Source organism: Canis aureus, chromosome 16 (assembly GCF_053574225.1).
Source record: "Canis aureus isolate CA01 chromosome 16, VMU_Caureus_v.1.0, whole genome shotgun sequence".
In the NCBI taxonomy this organism is placed as follows: domain Eukaryota; kingdom Metazoa; phylum Chordata; class Mammalia; order Carnivora; family Canidae; genus Canis; species Canis aureus.
This window is the reverse complement of record NC_135626.1, coordinates 33,976,942-33,993,275: the sequence shown is the minus strand read 5'-3', so window position 1 is coordinate 33,993,275 and position 16,334 is coordinate 33,976,942. Positions and strand designations below refer to the sequence as shown.

At 42.8% G+C, this 16,334-nt stretch overlaps 1 long non-coding RNA gene across 2 annotated transcripts in view; it reads left to right on the top strand.

Moving 5' to 3' along the window:
* LOC144285319 (uncharacterized) overlaps positions 1 to 16,334 on the top strand; it is a 122,350-nt gene that overhangs the window by 29,379 nt on the left and 76,637 nt on the right. For both annotated transcript variants that reach the window (XR_013353628.1, XR_013353627.1), the window contains exon 3: positions 10,382 to 10,547. This is a non-coding gene — a long non-coding RNA (uncharacterized LOC144285319). The remainder of the gene's footprint in view (positions 1 to 10,381; positions 10,548 to 16,334) is intronic.

Genomic DNA, 16,334 nt, shown 5'->3' with positions numbered 1-16,334 from the left:
CTAACCCTTTATTGAATTTATCATTTGCAAATATTGTCTCCTGCTCAGTAGGTTGCCTTTTAGTTTTGTTGATTATTTCCTTTGCTGCAGAGAAGCTTTTTATTTTGATGTAGTTCCAATAGTCTATTTTTGTTTTTATTTCTCTTGCCTCAGAAGACATCTCTAGAAAAATGTTGCTATAGCTGATGTCAGAGAAGTTACTGCCCGTGCCTTCTAGAATTTTTATGGTCTCTGGTCCCACATTTGGGTCTTTAATTCACCTTGGATTTAATCCACCTAGGCAACCTTGACTTTAGCCTAGTGAATCAGAGTTCAGATTTCTGACCTCCAGAACTTTGAGAGAGTAAATCTATGTTGTTTTAGGCCATTAAATTTGTGACAGTTTGTTATAGCAGCAGTAGGACACTAATATGGTCATATTTTTATATTCCCCATTTTTACAAACAAAGAAGCTCAGTGTGGTTGGGTAACTTTCCCAAGGACACACAGCTAGTAAGAGATGGAAAAGAGCTTTGGTTCCAAGACTGTCAGACTCAGAACTACTGTGGGAAAGTATCCCACTATCTGCTTCTACTGCCTGAGGAATCTCTTTCATAAGCACATCAAAAGCTCAATCTGTGTACAGCAGGTTAATGCAGGCTACCTGGAGCCAAAAAATAGGTGGGATGACCTTTCGATATCCTTCCTTTCAACATTTCCAGGAAGTGTCTATTTGCCAACTGTACAGAAGTGCATGTAACCCCTGGTGGCCCCAGTGGCTGGGCCCTCCCAGCTAGTTTGGCATCTGGGTCTCTTAGGTGCCTGCTTCTTTGAGGATGCAGGAGTAGGTCTGATTTATTACGGTGCCTTCCCCAATTTCATGCCAAATGATTCAATTACAGTCACCCTCAGCACTCAGGAGAGGTTTCCTGCTGGCTCACAAAGATGAGCCCCGGGTGGCCTGGAGCATGTAGGAAAATTTCACCTTATTATTTATTGGAGGGGAAAGTGGCATTTCTCCCACTTTGGAGCAGGTTAGTTAATCACCGCATATGGGAGAGGAGGTAGGAAAAATCTCCCCCTTTCCAAAGCGAAGCCAGATTTTATTTATTTTTTTATTTTATTTTATTTTATTTTATTTTATTTTATTTTTTTTTTTCGAAGCCAGATTTTAATGAGGAAATATGGCAATGTTTTTACTTTATAGTCCCTGGCCACCACATTCTTCTCAGCTCAGGGTTACCCCTGCTGCACTGAAAGGGATGAATGCTTATTGGCTTCTCACTAACCTAAAAACAATGGTTTCCATTTAGAAAGCACTTACTATGTGTCAGGCTCGGTGCTAGGCAATTTATAAGTAATCCTTAACCTGAGCCTGCAGAGTAAATATTATAAGCTCATCTCATCAACTGGGAAGCCAAGGTTCAGATAAATGAAGGAATCTGCCCAACAGCACCCAACAGGTCAGCTAGGATTCAAATGTAGGTTTTCCCTAAACTTGAGTGTTCTTTCCAGAAGTATTGGCATTTTTTTTTTTTTCAATCTGGGTATTTTAATGCTTGCTTCTCTGCAGCCTGCAGGTCTCAGATGTCACTTCCTTCATGCAGTCTGACTGCTCAAGTCCAGGTCCTCCTTGGACTACTGGGTGCTCATCCGCTTGGTGCTATATTTTATGCTGTATTATAATTGTTTTCTTGTTATCTGTGTCCCCACTATATCACAGACCCTTGAAAGCAAAGCCTTTGTCTTTCCCACCATTGTACTCCAAGTGCCCAGCACAGAGCAGGCACTCAATAATTGCTTGTTGACTATATGAAGGAATGAATGGCACACACGCTTACATAAAGGCTGTCAAGTGAACTTTAGATATCATTCAGGGAAGACACCATAATTTGCAAAGTGCATTAAAATGTTATCACTTTAAGAATGTATAGAACTTGAGTGCCTGGTGGCTCAGTCGGTTAAGCATCTGACTCTTGATCTCAGCTCAGGTCTTGATCTCCAGGCAATGAGTTCAGTCTCTGTAGTCCCAGCATGGAGCCTACTTAAAAACATTTTAAAAAATGAATGGAACTCATAAAAGGTGATACAAATGACTCATTATGATGAGATTATTGGAACAACTTTTTGGTGTTCAGCTAAACCTTAGAAGACTTAGAGAACCACTTGCAAGAAAATTTCCCAATTTTTAAAAAAGATTTTATTTATTCATGAGAGACAGAGACATAGGCAGAGGGAGAAGCAGGCTCCCTCCCTGCGGGGAGCCTGATGTGGGACTCAATCCCGGGACTCCAGGATCACGCTCTGGGCCAAAGGCAGGCGCTAAACCGCTGAGCCACCCAGGGAGCCCTAATTTCCCAATTTTTGATGAAAATTTATCAGATTGGTTTCCTTAGCACCAACATTCCCTACAGACTGGCATAAAAAGGCTGTAAAAAAATCAGTTTGTTCTCAGAATATATTTGGACTTTTGTTTTCAAAGCAACCTTTCGGATGTGCTCATCCTATTCAGTCACTCCATTTCTGGCTCAAAATTTACTCCTCTGGTTGCATTTGGAAACAAGCACATTAAGGGCAGGGTTCTGTCTTGATCTCTGCCATGGACCCTAGGCACCTAGGACAGTGTTTAGCTTAGCTGAGGCTCTCAGTTCGTATTTGTTGCCTAACTAATGGGCTCCTCCTATTCAATATAGTGAAAGTGTCAGAGAAGGGGAAAAGGTCACATGCAGGAGCAGCAGTGGATGACAGGTGGGAACTTGTCAGAATCTCCTTCCCTAATGTAATGGGTGCTGGCTGCTTGCTCTGTCTGCTACTCCCAGCCTACCCAGCCAAGGTGGAATCATCCACTCACTGTGGGCCATACTCCTTTATACCAAACCAGTCCTGAATGCCAGAGAATCTTCTAGGCAATCACTCAAGTCTTCCCTCATTGTTCATTTTTGCCATTGACCTCTTCTTTTCATTTTGTTTCCTGGTGCCAAACTCCTTGACATGGCCACAAGCTCTAGGCCTCAGCTTTATCCTGGCCTGTGGTCATTCATTGGAGCCAGAGTGGTTGGGTTGAATTTAAGCTTGACCTACTGTCCAGTTGTGAGGCTTTGGGTAAATTCCTTAACCTCTCTGCTCTCCAGTTTCCTTATTACTAAAATTAGGATGATAGCTGTACCCCTCAGAGGGCTCTCAAGAGGAGTTAAATGAGTTAATATTTGTAAAGTGCTTAGACCAGCACCCAACACACGGGAGGCATTAAATCCCTGTTTGCTGTTATTATAATCCCTATTACTATCATTATAATGATGTCCTTCTTGGGCTCTCAATGGGCTGTCAGGGGAAGGCAGGTAGAGTACCAGCACAGGAGGGAACCTTGCTAATATCCATGACATCTGCAGAGGTGTGGTGATGCAGACTATTGCCGGAAGAAAATTCTAACCCACAGCCAGCTATGAAGAATGCACAGAGGGTAAAAGCTATTTATTTGCTGCTGCTTTGGATCACTTCCCAGTCCATACCTAAATCTCTGTTGCCCAGTCCCTGGAAGGCTCTTCTCTCTCTGATTGCTCCCCTTCTTCTGCACTTCCATTCTGGGATCCTCCTGGTCTTTTTAGGCTCTCACTTCTCCCCCACAGAGTCCTGACTCCATCCTCTCCTCCTCCATCCTTTTCACAGCCCCAGCCCTGGTCTCCTAGGTCTGCTGAGTTGTCAGAGTGAAGACCAAAGACATGTACTTTGCCATTAGAAATACCCTCTTTTGGGAGAACCAAGGGGCATCATTATTGTAGCAAAGTGCCTCTTTTTCTGCCTTACCAAGTTGCCTGCACTCAGGAAGGGGTGAGCGTGGGCAGAAGAGCATGAGGGAGCAGGGAAGGCGACCACTTCCCATCTCACAGAGCTCAGGGAATGTGCCTTTTCTGGGGGTGGCCGCGAAGGTGTGGGCTTTAGCCTGGAGACAGTGAATCGCTTGGGATCAAGCTGCACCCTGGAGTTTCATTTCAAACCATGCAGCTGGAGCCTGACTCTGCTACTAACAACCATCTGCTCTCATCACCATGCAGACCCTGATGGAAAGAGGCATTAATTTACAAGAAGGGCACCGAGTAGCAGACGTGTGTCAATATGCAACTTTTCACCCAGGAGAGGAAATAAATCTCATTTTGGAATTGATGTCATGATTGACTTTGGAGCATATAAACTTGTTATGTAATTGATCTCTGAGCAAAGTGGGCATGTGACGAGCAGGTACAGGTTGCACGTTTGACATTTTGTTCCCTGCCTCGCTTCCCTATTTCAGCCTCTTTCCCCATCTCCCAGGGATGGCTGGCCTGGACCAATGAGAACAGATCTGTTTTTTAGTTTTCATGATAGCCTGGGGGAAGGCATACCAAAGTAACCTTACTCCCCAGCCTACTGTTGGACCTGGTGTTCTGGCGACAAAGTTATGCCCTAGGTCTGCATCCTGCATGCTGTGTCCTGGTCAGTTTCCATTAGTTTCAAATGGCCCAGGTAATAAACAGCAGTAGGTCTGAGCACTGGAAAGGCTGTAGTGGTTGTCTGGTGGTCTGTCCATCCCTAGACAGACCCAGCACCACCACCATTGTGCCCCCTCCCCTCTGCTCATGGCCTCCCTTACTTCTACCTTCCCATCTCCCTTCTCCATTAGACCAGCGAGCGGTGATGGAAAACTTGGGTCCCTGTGATGGGAGCATGGTGTTAGCTGTGAAGAGAAGCATACCACTAAATTTTAGGAGTCTGAATACTCTGGCTTTGAAGCTTGGTCTGATTTATTTATGGGCTGGCCTCTGTCACCCGGAGTACAGCATTATATCAGCCAGCGTGTTGAAGGTGCCCCCAGTGGTTTATGGCTGTGATAATGGAGTTGTTACGGGCCCTGGTGAGCTGAAATTTATCAAGGCCCAGATTCTTCCCAGTGTAGCTGGCTCTGAGATGTCCCTTAACCTCTGTTCATGACAATAACAGTAATAGTAATAAATAATAATACTGTAGAAGAAGTAATCATGGTGATGATGGTGGTGATAATAATTATAATAATAAAATAGCTCATGCCTACCAAGCCATTACTATGTGCCTGGCACATATGTTATCATTTATACATTATTTTATGCTCCTCAAACTGTCTTTAAGGTTGACATTATTCAATAATTAATTTACAGGTGATGAACGTTGAGGTTAAGCAGTGTCCCCAAGGCTATAGAGTTGGTAGGATTTGAGCTGGGAATTCAAATCCACTTTGAATCCAGTGTTTTTATTTTGTTATTTTTAATAAATAAATAAATTAATTAATGCCCAGCATGGAGTCCAACATGGATCTTGAACTCACCACCCTGAAATCAAGACCTGAGCTGAGATCAGGAGTTGGATGCTTAACTGACTGAGTCACCCAGGCACCCCTAATTTTAAAATTTTTTTATAGGTGTTATTCTGAGCGCTGTCTTTGCTCCCTTGACTAAAAAGGAGATAAACAAAGGTTACCAAAGTGAGAATAAACACTACTTCTTGACAGCAACAGAGTCAGTCACCACTACCACTTGGATTTGGCACTGCTTCCTTAGCCACAGTGATTTCTAATTTGAACTTTGTGTGCTCTGGTAACAGGGAGGGGTGTGTTCTGGTTAAGGGACTAGAACATTCTGGCTACAAAAAGAAGAATGATGTCCTCCATGAGAAAGAGGCATTTAGGCGTTCTGAGTTATAGCTAGTTCATTGTGGGCTTGGTTACTGGGAGTCTGTCCAGTGACTCATCAGCTCTTGGTCCTGCATGCTGAGGGCCAGACCCAGGGATGTGGTGCTGAGGCTGAGAACCAATCCGGCCAGAGCTGGTCAGCTGGCCTTTCCCTGGCAGCATCTCTCCTTGGGAGAGAGTGTGATCGGCTGGAAAGAGCTTGAACTTGGAAGTGGTTGGAGCTGTAGTAGAAACCTAGCTCTGTCATTTCTTAGCATCTCAGTGTGATGAGATGATTATTTATGGGCTGGCACCTGTCACCGAGAGTACAGCATTATATCACCTGAGACTTGCCTTTCTCATCTGAAAAGTGGGCATGAGAACACATCTTTGAGTTCCTCTGGGGATTAAATCAAATATGGAATGTAGGATTTGTAGTCCCTGGTTGGCACCTGATAGTGTTTGGTTAGTTCCCTGTTCCTTGTTTATCTGCAACATTGGAGGGGTGAGGGGGGTGCATAACAGACAACAGCATCCCTGTTCTCCCTTGTCTTGGATCCAGAGCGTCTAAATGCTTTGCTCAGGTTGACACAATAAAACCAAAACACAGTTCAGGTCTCCTGGTTGCCTGCTGTGATTTCCACTCCAATATGGCCTTGGATCAGCCTGGAGCAGGTGTTGGCAACTTATGGCCCCAGGGTCAAATCGGGCGCATTGCTTGTTTTTGTAAGTAAAATTTATAGGAAAATGACCATATTTATTCATTTCATTCATTTCCATATTGTCTCTAGCTAAACAGCAGAGTTGAGCTCGAATGGCCCATAAAATGTACAATTTCTACTATCTGGTCCTTTGTAGAGAAAGTTTGTTGATTAGTGGAATAGAATGTCACTGCCTGCTTAGGTGGGAGGGATTTCAGAGTGGGGAATCGCAGAATCAGGAAGGTGGGGAACCCCTCAAAAGGTTGAAGAAGAGGAGCATTTGGGAGAGAACACTGGCTTTCAAGGAAAGAAGGCGGGAGGGGAGTGAAGGGAGAATATAGACCTTTAGCAGACCTGGCTATAGCCCCAAAAGACGTGCCAGGAAATATTAGGAAATTGATAAATCTGCTCCCTTTAATTCCTTTGTCTCTATGGGGGATGCGAGGCTGTTTGCAGAGATTATGAGAAAATATGTGTTGAATGTCTGGCAAAAGGCCAGGTCTCGAGATGGTCCTTCTGCAAGCCTGGCTGGCGACAGGGCTCCTGTCTACTATTTGTCTTCCTTGCCTCTGGGCTCTGACTTTAGGACCTCGAACTTGATGTTTCTTGGAAATCCATCATCCTCTATAGCCAATAGGTCCCCAAACCCTGTCTACTCTGACTCCTTAAATATATCTCCAGTCCATCCCTTCCTTTCCATCTCCACTGCCACAATCCTGGGGCCTCATCAACTCTAAACAGGATTATTGTAATAGTATCTGCCTGCCCATCCGTCCATCCATCCATCCATCCATCCATCCATCCATCCATCCATTTCACACTGAGTGCCTGCTAATGTGCCATGTATGGAGCTAAACCCTGGGATAGAATGCTGAGCATGATACAGTCCTTGTCTTCAAGGCCTCACAGCTAATGGGCATTAATAACTGAATTTCCACTTCTAGCCTCACCTCCACCCAGGTTCTTCTTCCTCATTTTCAGGGTGCTCTTTTGAAAGCATATGTTTGATTCTGCTATTCCCCTAGTTATGACCTTTTGATAATGTCCTGATAATTTGCTTATGGGACAAACTCTTCAGTCCTTAGTGAGGCATCTAGGTTTCTTTGCAAACTGATCCCTGGAAATTTATCTTTCTAGCCTTTTCCCCCATAAATCTAAATTTTAGTGAACAACTTCTAATTATGGTTCAAGCCTGACATGAACTTTCATACTGTGTTAGTCAGGGTAAGTAAGTAAAGGTAGGCTCTGCAGAGGTAACAAATAAACTTTGAAAGCTCAGTGCCTTAATGCAGTAAAATTTTATATATTACTTATATACAGTCTAATGTGATGTTCCTGGGCAGCTCTTCGCCAAGCCAGGATGAGGAGATCCAGGCTCCTTCTATCTCTAAAAGTGTCTGCAAGCTCATCCCAGTCACCCAACCAGCAGCAGAGAGGATGAAAGTCCATGGAAGGTACTCAGAAAGTGTTAGGAGATAGATCTTGCATCACTTTCATTGGCTGGAGCTCAATCATGTGACCTCAGTTAACTGCAGGGGAGACTGGGAAATGTAGTTTAGCTGTGTGCCCACGAGGATGAAGAAATGGATTTGATGACTGAATACATTATCTCTATCATTTAAATCTTGGTGTCTTTTGTTCTTAGACTCTCCTTCCTTCTCCTGCTATTCTGGGCATGTGGGCATCTCCTTATCCTTTGAGGCCTAGCCTCACATCACCTCTCCTGAGGAGCCTTTTCTGGCCCCAGACAGGCCAGATCCATTTCTTTGCTTCCACAGTACTTTGTCTATTGTTAACATTGATCAGATTTTTCTATGTGTCAGGCCCTGTTCTGAGTTCTTTACATGCATTAACTCTTGTGACCCTCACACAAACTCCATGAAGTAGGTATTAGTATTCTTCTCAATTCAAAGATGAGGAAACTGAGTTTATGGGATCAAGCAAGTGTCTAAGAACTTTATTATAATATCACAGTTCACAGTACTGATTCATTTTCCCATCTTTCACTCCTAGGGGACCATGAACAGGCAGGAGCCTGGTTTTATTCATCTTCTATGCTTGAAAATGCTGTGTCCTCAGCAACTATTTATTGTATGAGGAAATGTTACCATTCAATATGTTAATATATATTGGTGAATTTATTTCATATGGACCCATAATGGGGTATGCCCACCAAATGTTTATTCCCCGTTGGTTTAAGAACCGAGTCATCAGTCAGTGATGGATGGCTCATTCTTTTAGAAGGCACACATGACCAGCTGGACACTCCAGTGGTGTTTGCAGATGCTGCAGCGGAAATCTGCTCCTGACACAGCACTTGCTTTGCAAACTGTTCCTGGTCATTGTGGGCTTTGCATGGTGATCTTCAAACAGCTGGGCTCCATTATGATCCATCAGGAGATGCATTTGCTCCTGACCCCAAGACTTGAGACAAATCAGGTGTCACATGCCTTCAATTTGACCTTTGGAAAAGCTTTGATTCCATCATGTAATAGGGTAGCTAACAGCATTTTTTCGGCTCAAAGAACTAGCAGTGCAGTTAAATGGATCCAAATGAAACAAGCCTGAATTATGTGCTAATCCCTGTATGAGGTGTTGATGATGTGAAGATGAGTAAGGTATATGTGGTTCATGAGTTGTAAGTGCTCACAGCTTAAGACTGAAGGAGGAGCTAGAGTATCAGGAGTGCCTACTTAAGAGGGTTGCATTGAGGCATGAATGAGACAGTGCGGCAGGGGGAAGACATGGCACAGTGCCGGCCATCTTAGTAAGTACTCAATTAACATCAGCTGTTATATGATTATGACTATGTGGTGAGTGTTATCTTGGTGACATGTATGAAATGCTTTGGGAGCAGAGTATCCAGTTGTGCCTGGGGAATTCTAGGAGGCATTCACAGAGGAAGTGAGCTTGGAATAGGGCTCCAGGTGACGAGTAGGATGCTTTTTAGAGAAGACAGTGGTAAGGGTGGGGATGGGCACTGGAGACTGAGGAAACCAGGGGTACAAAATAAATTTTCTTTTTCTCTGAGTACCATAGGTAGAGATGGTAAGTGTAGTGTGGGAGGCACAAGATGGTTCTCCTGCTGCCAAATGCCTGCATCCTAATCTCTGATACAAGTGAATATGTTACCTACATAGTTACCTTTACTTCCCTGTTGCCACAGGGAAGTAAAGTTGTCAGTGGAATGAAGCCTAGTCAGCTAGCCTTAAAATGGGGAGATTATCCCGGATTCTTCGTGGTGGCCTAGGTGTTATCCTAAGTGTCCTTAAAAGTGGAGGCAGGAGAGGGAGGTAAAATGATGCAGCTCAAGAAGGATGGAGAGAGGAGCCCTGAGCCAAGGAAGGTATAGGGGTTTCTGGAAGCTGGAAAAGGGAAGGAAATGCATTCTTCCCTGAAGTTTCCAGAAATGAACACAGCCCTGCTCACACCTTGCCTTTCCTTCCATGATATCTGTGTCGGACTTCTAGCTTCTATAACTGAAAAATAATACATTTGCATTGTTGAGGTCACCAAGGTTGTCGTAATCTGTTACAGTCACAGTAGGAAAGGAATACAGATCAGGAAGGCAGAATGAAGGAGAGAGGTCTGGAAGGTGGGCTGGGCCAGGCTATGCAAGCCTTCCTAGGTTTCCTTCTCTTTTCCTGTAGGACGGAGATTCCAAACAAGTGTTCTGTCCCTTGAAGTGTTCTGCACAATGTCCAGAGATCAAATGGCTTTGGGTATCATCACATGCTCTAGTCCTCATTTGAAAATTTATCACGGACATTCATATTTTGAAGGCCCCAAGAAGTTCTGCAGCAGAGAAATCTGCTTAACATCATTTAATCAAGTGCTTTCCAAAACTTGCTTCATCCTCAACTTCTCTTTTTTTTTTTTTTTTGCATTAAGACCTGTTCACATCCCTGTTTTATTGCATATGATCTGTTACTTTGGAAAATCCAGCAACAGGTGAGGAGAACCTATCAGAGTTTTAATTTTAATACATAAAATACATTGGCTTTTTTTTTTTTTTGGTTGAAAGGTAGTGTAACCTCATTATGAAAAATAAAGATGCTCAATGTATAGCAGCAAGTTAAAGAATCATAACCTGGAACTGAGCAGAGTTATGACCGGTTAGCACAAATCCTCCAGGAATGAGATGAACATCATGGAATCATTTATCGAAGACCTCTGGATTCATGTTGCAGGTAAGCAAGGAAGGAGGGAGGGTTTTTCACTTTTGCCCCTAAGTGAGTAGGGTCTTTATGAAAACTTACCAGAATTCAAAATTATTTGGTAGTGAGGATATGGTCAGGGGATGGCATGGTAGCACAGGGAGGTTGTGGGATGAGCAAGGATCACCCCCAGTATGAAGCTGTCTGCTCTGCTGAGGGGGACCAGACAAAATCCTCTTTCTCAATTGTAGTGCAGGTGGCATGAGCTTGGTGGATGACATCTTGAATGTTGAAATCCTGGAGCCAAACTGCTGCTAAAAAGTATTGAGTCACAGTCTTTGTTTCCTTGGGGTTGGAAAGAAACATCAAACCTGAGGTTGAACAGAACCATCCTCTGGTTGAAATGGAAATGGAAGCATGTGTATTATTGCTTGACCAACTGGTTTTTGAGGATTTAGAGAGGCATCAACTAAAGTCTTGCCCTGATGTGGCTTTTTCAGCCATCAGCAGACAACTTACCATGCCCCAAAGAAAATACCTTCATTGTCCCTGTGTAATCGTCTGCAGTGTACCAGAGGAGCTGCCCACAGTGTGCTAGGCTTTGTGATTGTTCTGGAGGACGAATAAGACACGGCCAGCCTGCAAAGACCTCAGAATCCAGGATATCTAGAAAACCTAGGAAATGAAGTAACAGTTGTCTGACAAAGCTCGAGTATTCGGAGGACAAGATGGGGCATGTGACATAATGTGGGAGTGTTGAGGAAGGTTTCCTGGGAGAGGTGATGCCTGACTGAATTGGGTTTCGAAGGATGTCTGAACATTAGCCAGATGAAGCGTGTTGGCAGAGAAGGGTAAAGGGCATCACGGGCACAGTCGAGAACACCACACTGAGGGGCAGAACAGTGAGTGGGAGACAAAATGCGTGTCTGTGTTGGTTGCAGGAAATGTATGAGGTGGGAGAGGTGCGAGGCTGGAGAGGTAAGAATCGGGTTATGAGGGTCTGATGACCTTTCTAAGGAACTAGGGCTTCCCTTAGTCTCCACTTAGTGTTTTTCAAAGTTTGATCCCCATGCTTTCTGCACCAGAATCATAGGTCTTAGGTGCTTGTTAAAAGTCCAGGTGCTTGGATCAGAGCCTTTGGAGGAGGCACCCAGAAAGCTGCATTTTATTTGTTTGTTTGTTTATTTATTTATTTATATGATCTGAATCGTTGAGTCTTTTATTAGCAGATTTCTTCTTTTTAAATTTTTAAAAAATATTTTATTTATTTATTTGAGAGAGAGAGAGAGAGAGTGAGAGTGCCAGAGGAAGAGGGAGAGAGAGAAGCAGATTCCCTGCATAACGAGGAGCCCTATGTGAGGCTCCTTCGCAGGATCCTGGAATCATGACCTGAGCCGAAGGCAGATGCTTAACCAACCAAGTCACCCAGGCACCTCAGAGATCTGCATTTTAGAGAAGCTCCCAGGTGATTCTGGTGTACCCTGACCTTGAGAACCACCACTTCAGGAGTGACAAGAGCCATTGAAGAATTTCAGGTGGCGATGTTGCTGCATCTGGGGTTTAGATCACTCACCCTCGAGTGGAATGTAGGGTAGATTAGGTAAGAGCAGGGAGACCAGTTAGGAGTCACTTGCGATAATCTTGGTGGAAGTTGAGTAGGACCTGACCACAGTAGGGACAGCCAGGATGCAGAAACATGCCAATGTGGCCATGGAGGCAGGAGTACAGGTAAGCACTGAGCAGTCACCTGGGGCTAGTGCTGGCTTAGAAAAAGGTGCCAAGCATGGACTCCTCTGGCAGACCGGGGGCAATGAATAGGGTAGGGAGTAATGGTTTTTGGGAGATATAGGCAGTAAAGTGATTCTATGTTGATAGAACCCAAAAGTCAGACTCAAATTCAGTGTCTAGGTTAAATAAAATAATATTTCAGAATGATGCACATAAGTGGTGGCATCTGAGAATCACCAACAAGAAGCATGTGTATACACATGTGCATGAGGGAGCAAAGGACATTGTCTTTGATTTTTTTTAAATAAGATTTTACTTATTTATTTGACACACACATACACACACACACACACACACACACACACACAGAACATAAGCAGGGGGAGTGGCAGAGAGAGAGGGAGAGGCAGGCTCTCCACTGAGCAGGGAGCCCAATGCGGGGCTTGATCCCAGGATCCTGGGATAATGACTGGAGCTGAAGGCAGGTGCTTAACTGACTGAACCACCCAGGGACCCTTGTCTTTGCTTATAAAAGGGAAGATGAAAAGGTTAGAGACTTCCCACATGCAAAATGGGGCATGTCAGAATGCAGCAGTTCCCAAGTGGTGGGATCAGAGTTCTCTTTCTACATTACTCAAGGCCAGGTTCCTCCCAAGATGCATCTACGATTAATCGTTTGGTGTCAAATCTTTCAGACCTTCTTCTATGCATGTATGTACATATAGTAGTTTTATTTTCCATGTACATGCATTTTTATGTCAATTTTAGAGATTTTCTTTCTTTATTAAAAAAATTCCCCCCATTTTATTGAGATAAAATTGATATACGACATTGTATTAGCATAAGGCATACAACATAATGATTTGGTATATGTATATATTGTAAAATGATCAAAATAAGTTTAGTTAACATTTATCATCTCACAATCAGGATTTTTTTTCTTGTGGTAACAACTTTTAAGATAGACTGTCTTAGCAACTTTCAAATATACCTCACAGTATTGTTAACTACACTCATCATGCTCTACGTTACTTCCCTAGGACTTATTTATCTGGAAATTTGTATCTTTTGATCAACTCCACTTATTTCCTCCATCCTCTACCTTCTACTTCTGGCAACTATCAATTTGTTCTCTGTTTCTATGAGCTTGGCTTTTTTAGATTCCTCATGTAAGTGAGATCATAATAGTATTTGTCTTTGTCTGATTTGTTTCACTTTTGCCTGCAATGTCTGTTCATGTTGTCACAAATGCCAGGATTTCCTTCTTTTTATGGCTGAATAATATGCCTCTATCTATCTATCTATCTATCTATCTATCTATCTATCTATCTCATCTATCATCTATTTATCAATCATCTATCATCTATCAATCATCTATCATTTATCTATCATCTATCTATCTTCATCATCATCTATCATCTATCATCTATCTTTCTTCTATCTATGTATCTATCACAACTTCTTTAACCATTCATCTGTTGATGGACACTTAGGTTGTTTCTTTGTTTTGGTTATTGTAAATAATGCAGCAATGAACATGGGGATACAACTATCTCTTTGAGATAGTGATTTTGCTTCCTTTGGTTATATACTCAGAAGTGGAATTGCTAGAACATACAGTAGGTCTATTTTTAATTTTTTGAGGAACCTCCATACTGTTCTCTATAGTGGCTGCACCAATTTACATTTCCCCCTAGAGTACACAAGTGTTCCCTTTTCTCTACATCCTTGCCACCACTGACAACCATTCTAACAGGTGTGGTTTTGATTTGCATTTTCCTGATGAGTGATGTTGAGGATATTTTCATGTACCTATTGGCTATTTGTATGTCTGCTTTGGAAAAATGTCTACTTAGTTCCTTTATTTTTAAATTTGATTTTTTTCCTGTTGGGTTGTATGGGTTCTTTATAGATTTAGGATATTAACCCCTTATCAGATATATGATTTGCAAATATTTTCTTTTATTCTGTAGGTTGCCTTTTCATTTCGTTGATGGTTTCCTTTGTCATGTAGAAACTTTTTAGTCTGATGTAACCTTGCTTGTTTATTTTTGCTTTTGCTACTTTTACTTTTGGAATCAAATTAATGTGCGTCTTCTGTATGTGCGGAATACTGTAGATAAGTAGATACAAGGTGACTGGCTTTTTTTCTTCTAATGATGTGTTTTGGAGATATTTCCATGTTGGCTTATGTATATCTGTAGATCATTCTTTGAAAAAGGCTGCATTTTCCTCAATATAGAGCTACCACTTTTCTATTTCATACTCAGTGTTGATCCAAATGCAGAGCCACTTCCCTTGCCCCAGCTAGGACCAGGAACATCCTCGTCTTTACCTCCCTATAGCCCCTCTTGACACCAACAATAGAGTTTCCTTTCTTGTTCCTTGAGGTCTTCATCTTACTGCAGTTAAAACTCTTCCCGCGGCAGCCAGCCAAGCCAGACCTTTGAGATACCACCTGGCTATAACTGAGTGGTAATGAGAGATCTTGCTGTCCGCATTCCTGTTCTTGACGAAAGTCCTCATGGGGAAAGATTTGGGAATCCTATACATGGCACAGTGACTTCTGATGTGCCTTCACAGCCATGGGACTTTGAATATACATGGTATATCTGGCACATTCTCATCTGAACTGAGATAGAGAATCCCATTTCTATTCTTTTACCACTTACTTTTCTGTAAGATCAAGACTCTGTGAACAGAGGAAAGGTATTTATGGGAGAGAGCCCACAAGGAGAAGAAAAGGACAAGTACTTGATAAAGGATTTCATGATTTGGAAAAACATATTTATAATTTCAGCCCTTGAAAGAGATGTTAAGGTTATAACAGATTTGTCCTAATCACATCTCCTCACACAGACATTGGTGCAGTTTCCTTGTAACAATACCAGGTAAGGAGATCAGATATTAGCTGAAAATAATTGGAAGGTCTGAGTGAACCATGGAACAAAGGTCACTGAGACATCTCTGTCTTCTCCACCCACATGCTAATGGAAGAGTTTTGTGGGATTTAATTTAATTGAAACAGTCAGAGTGGAAACCGCTGAAAACCTGCTGCTTCTATTTATTCTCTGGGTTTCTATGGAGAGATGAGCTCTGAGTGGTGATTCTTTTAGAGGGCTCTATGAGGAAAATAGTTCCCCAGTGGTCTTGGGTAAAGTAGGTGGCTGCATTCAAAGGGTGACTTGAAAGGTGCTGTGTGGTGATGGGAAGGGGAGGAAAACAGAATTTACGTACACCTGGGTTTTTATCAATAATAATTATAATAATAAAATAATCATAGTTCATATATATTTTTTTATAGTTCATATTTTTTTTGAGTACTAACTGGGTTCTTTCACTGTCTCAGGCTTCAGATATCTATGAGGTGGGCAGGGCAGAGTTGTTTTTCTCACTTGACTATTGTAGCTCACAAAAATTAAGTCAGTTGTCTGAGGTCACACGGCCAGTGTGGGACAGTGCCAAAACTTGAAAATAGGTCATATGATTCTATAACTTTTGCTTTTAATGTCTATGTTACACAGCCATAGATGTAGAAATCCAAACAGAGGGAGGAGAAAGCACAGAAGAACAACAAATTGACTCTGGACGGATCACAACGAACTGACTGCAAGATTATCAGCCATCATTTTAGACTTTCTGAGTATACTGGTAGACAAGTCTCACAGTCACAGAGCTATTTCTAGGGGCTTGCAGTATTTCATTACCCTCTCCCACCACTTAATATCAAGAACACTGGAAAGTAAAGTGTATTTTCCTTAGAAGTCATATCATGGCTTGGTATTCCAGAGTTGTCCACTTTCTTTTTTAGGGATCAGGGGGACATGAGCACCTAAAGCATCTTGAAAGGAGTGCTTGACCATTCTGGATCAGAGGGAGGCCCTGCATTGTGTGGGCAGAGACAGGGTAGCCTGGGGAAGCCTTCACAGTGCAGGGTAGAGGCAACATCATCTCCAGGAAGGTCTCAAGTCAGAAGAGGGAGGGGAGAAAGAGCAATGAGGTCAGGAGGGCTTGGAATTTGGAGGGGGTTGGGATGTGGTGTGAGTGGAGCAGGCAGTTCTGAGGTGATGAATGGACAGTGGATGTGAAGGA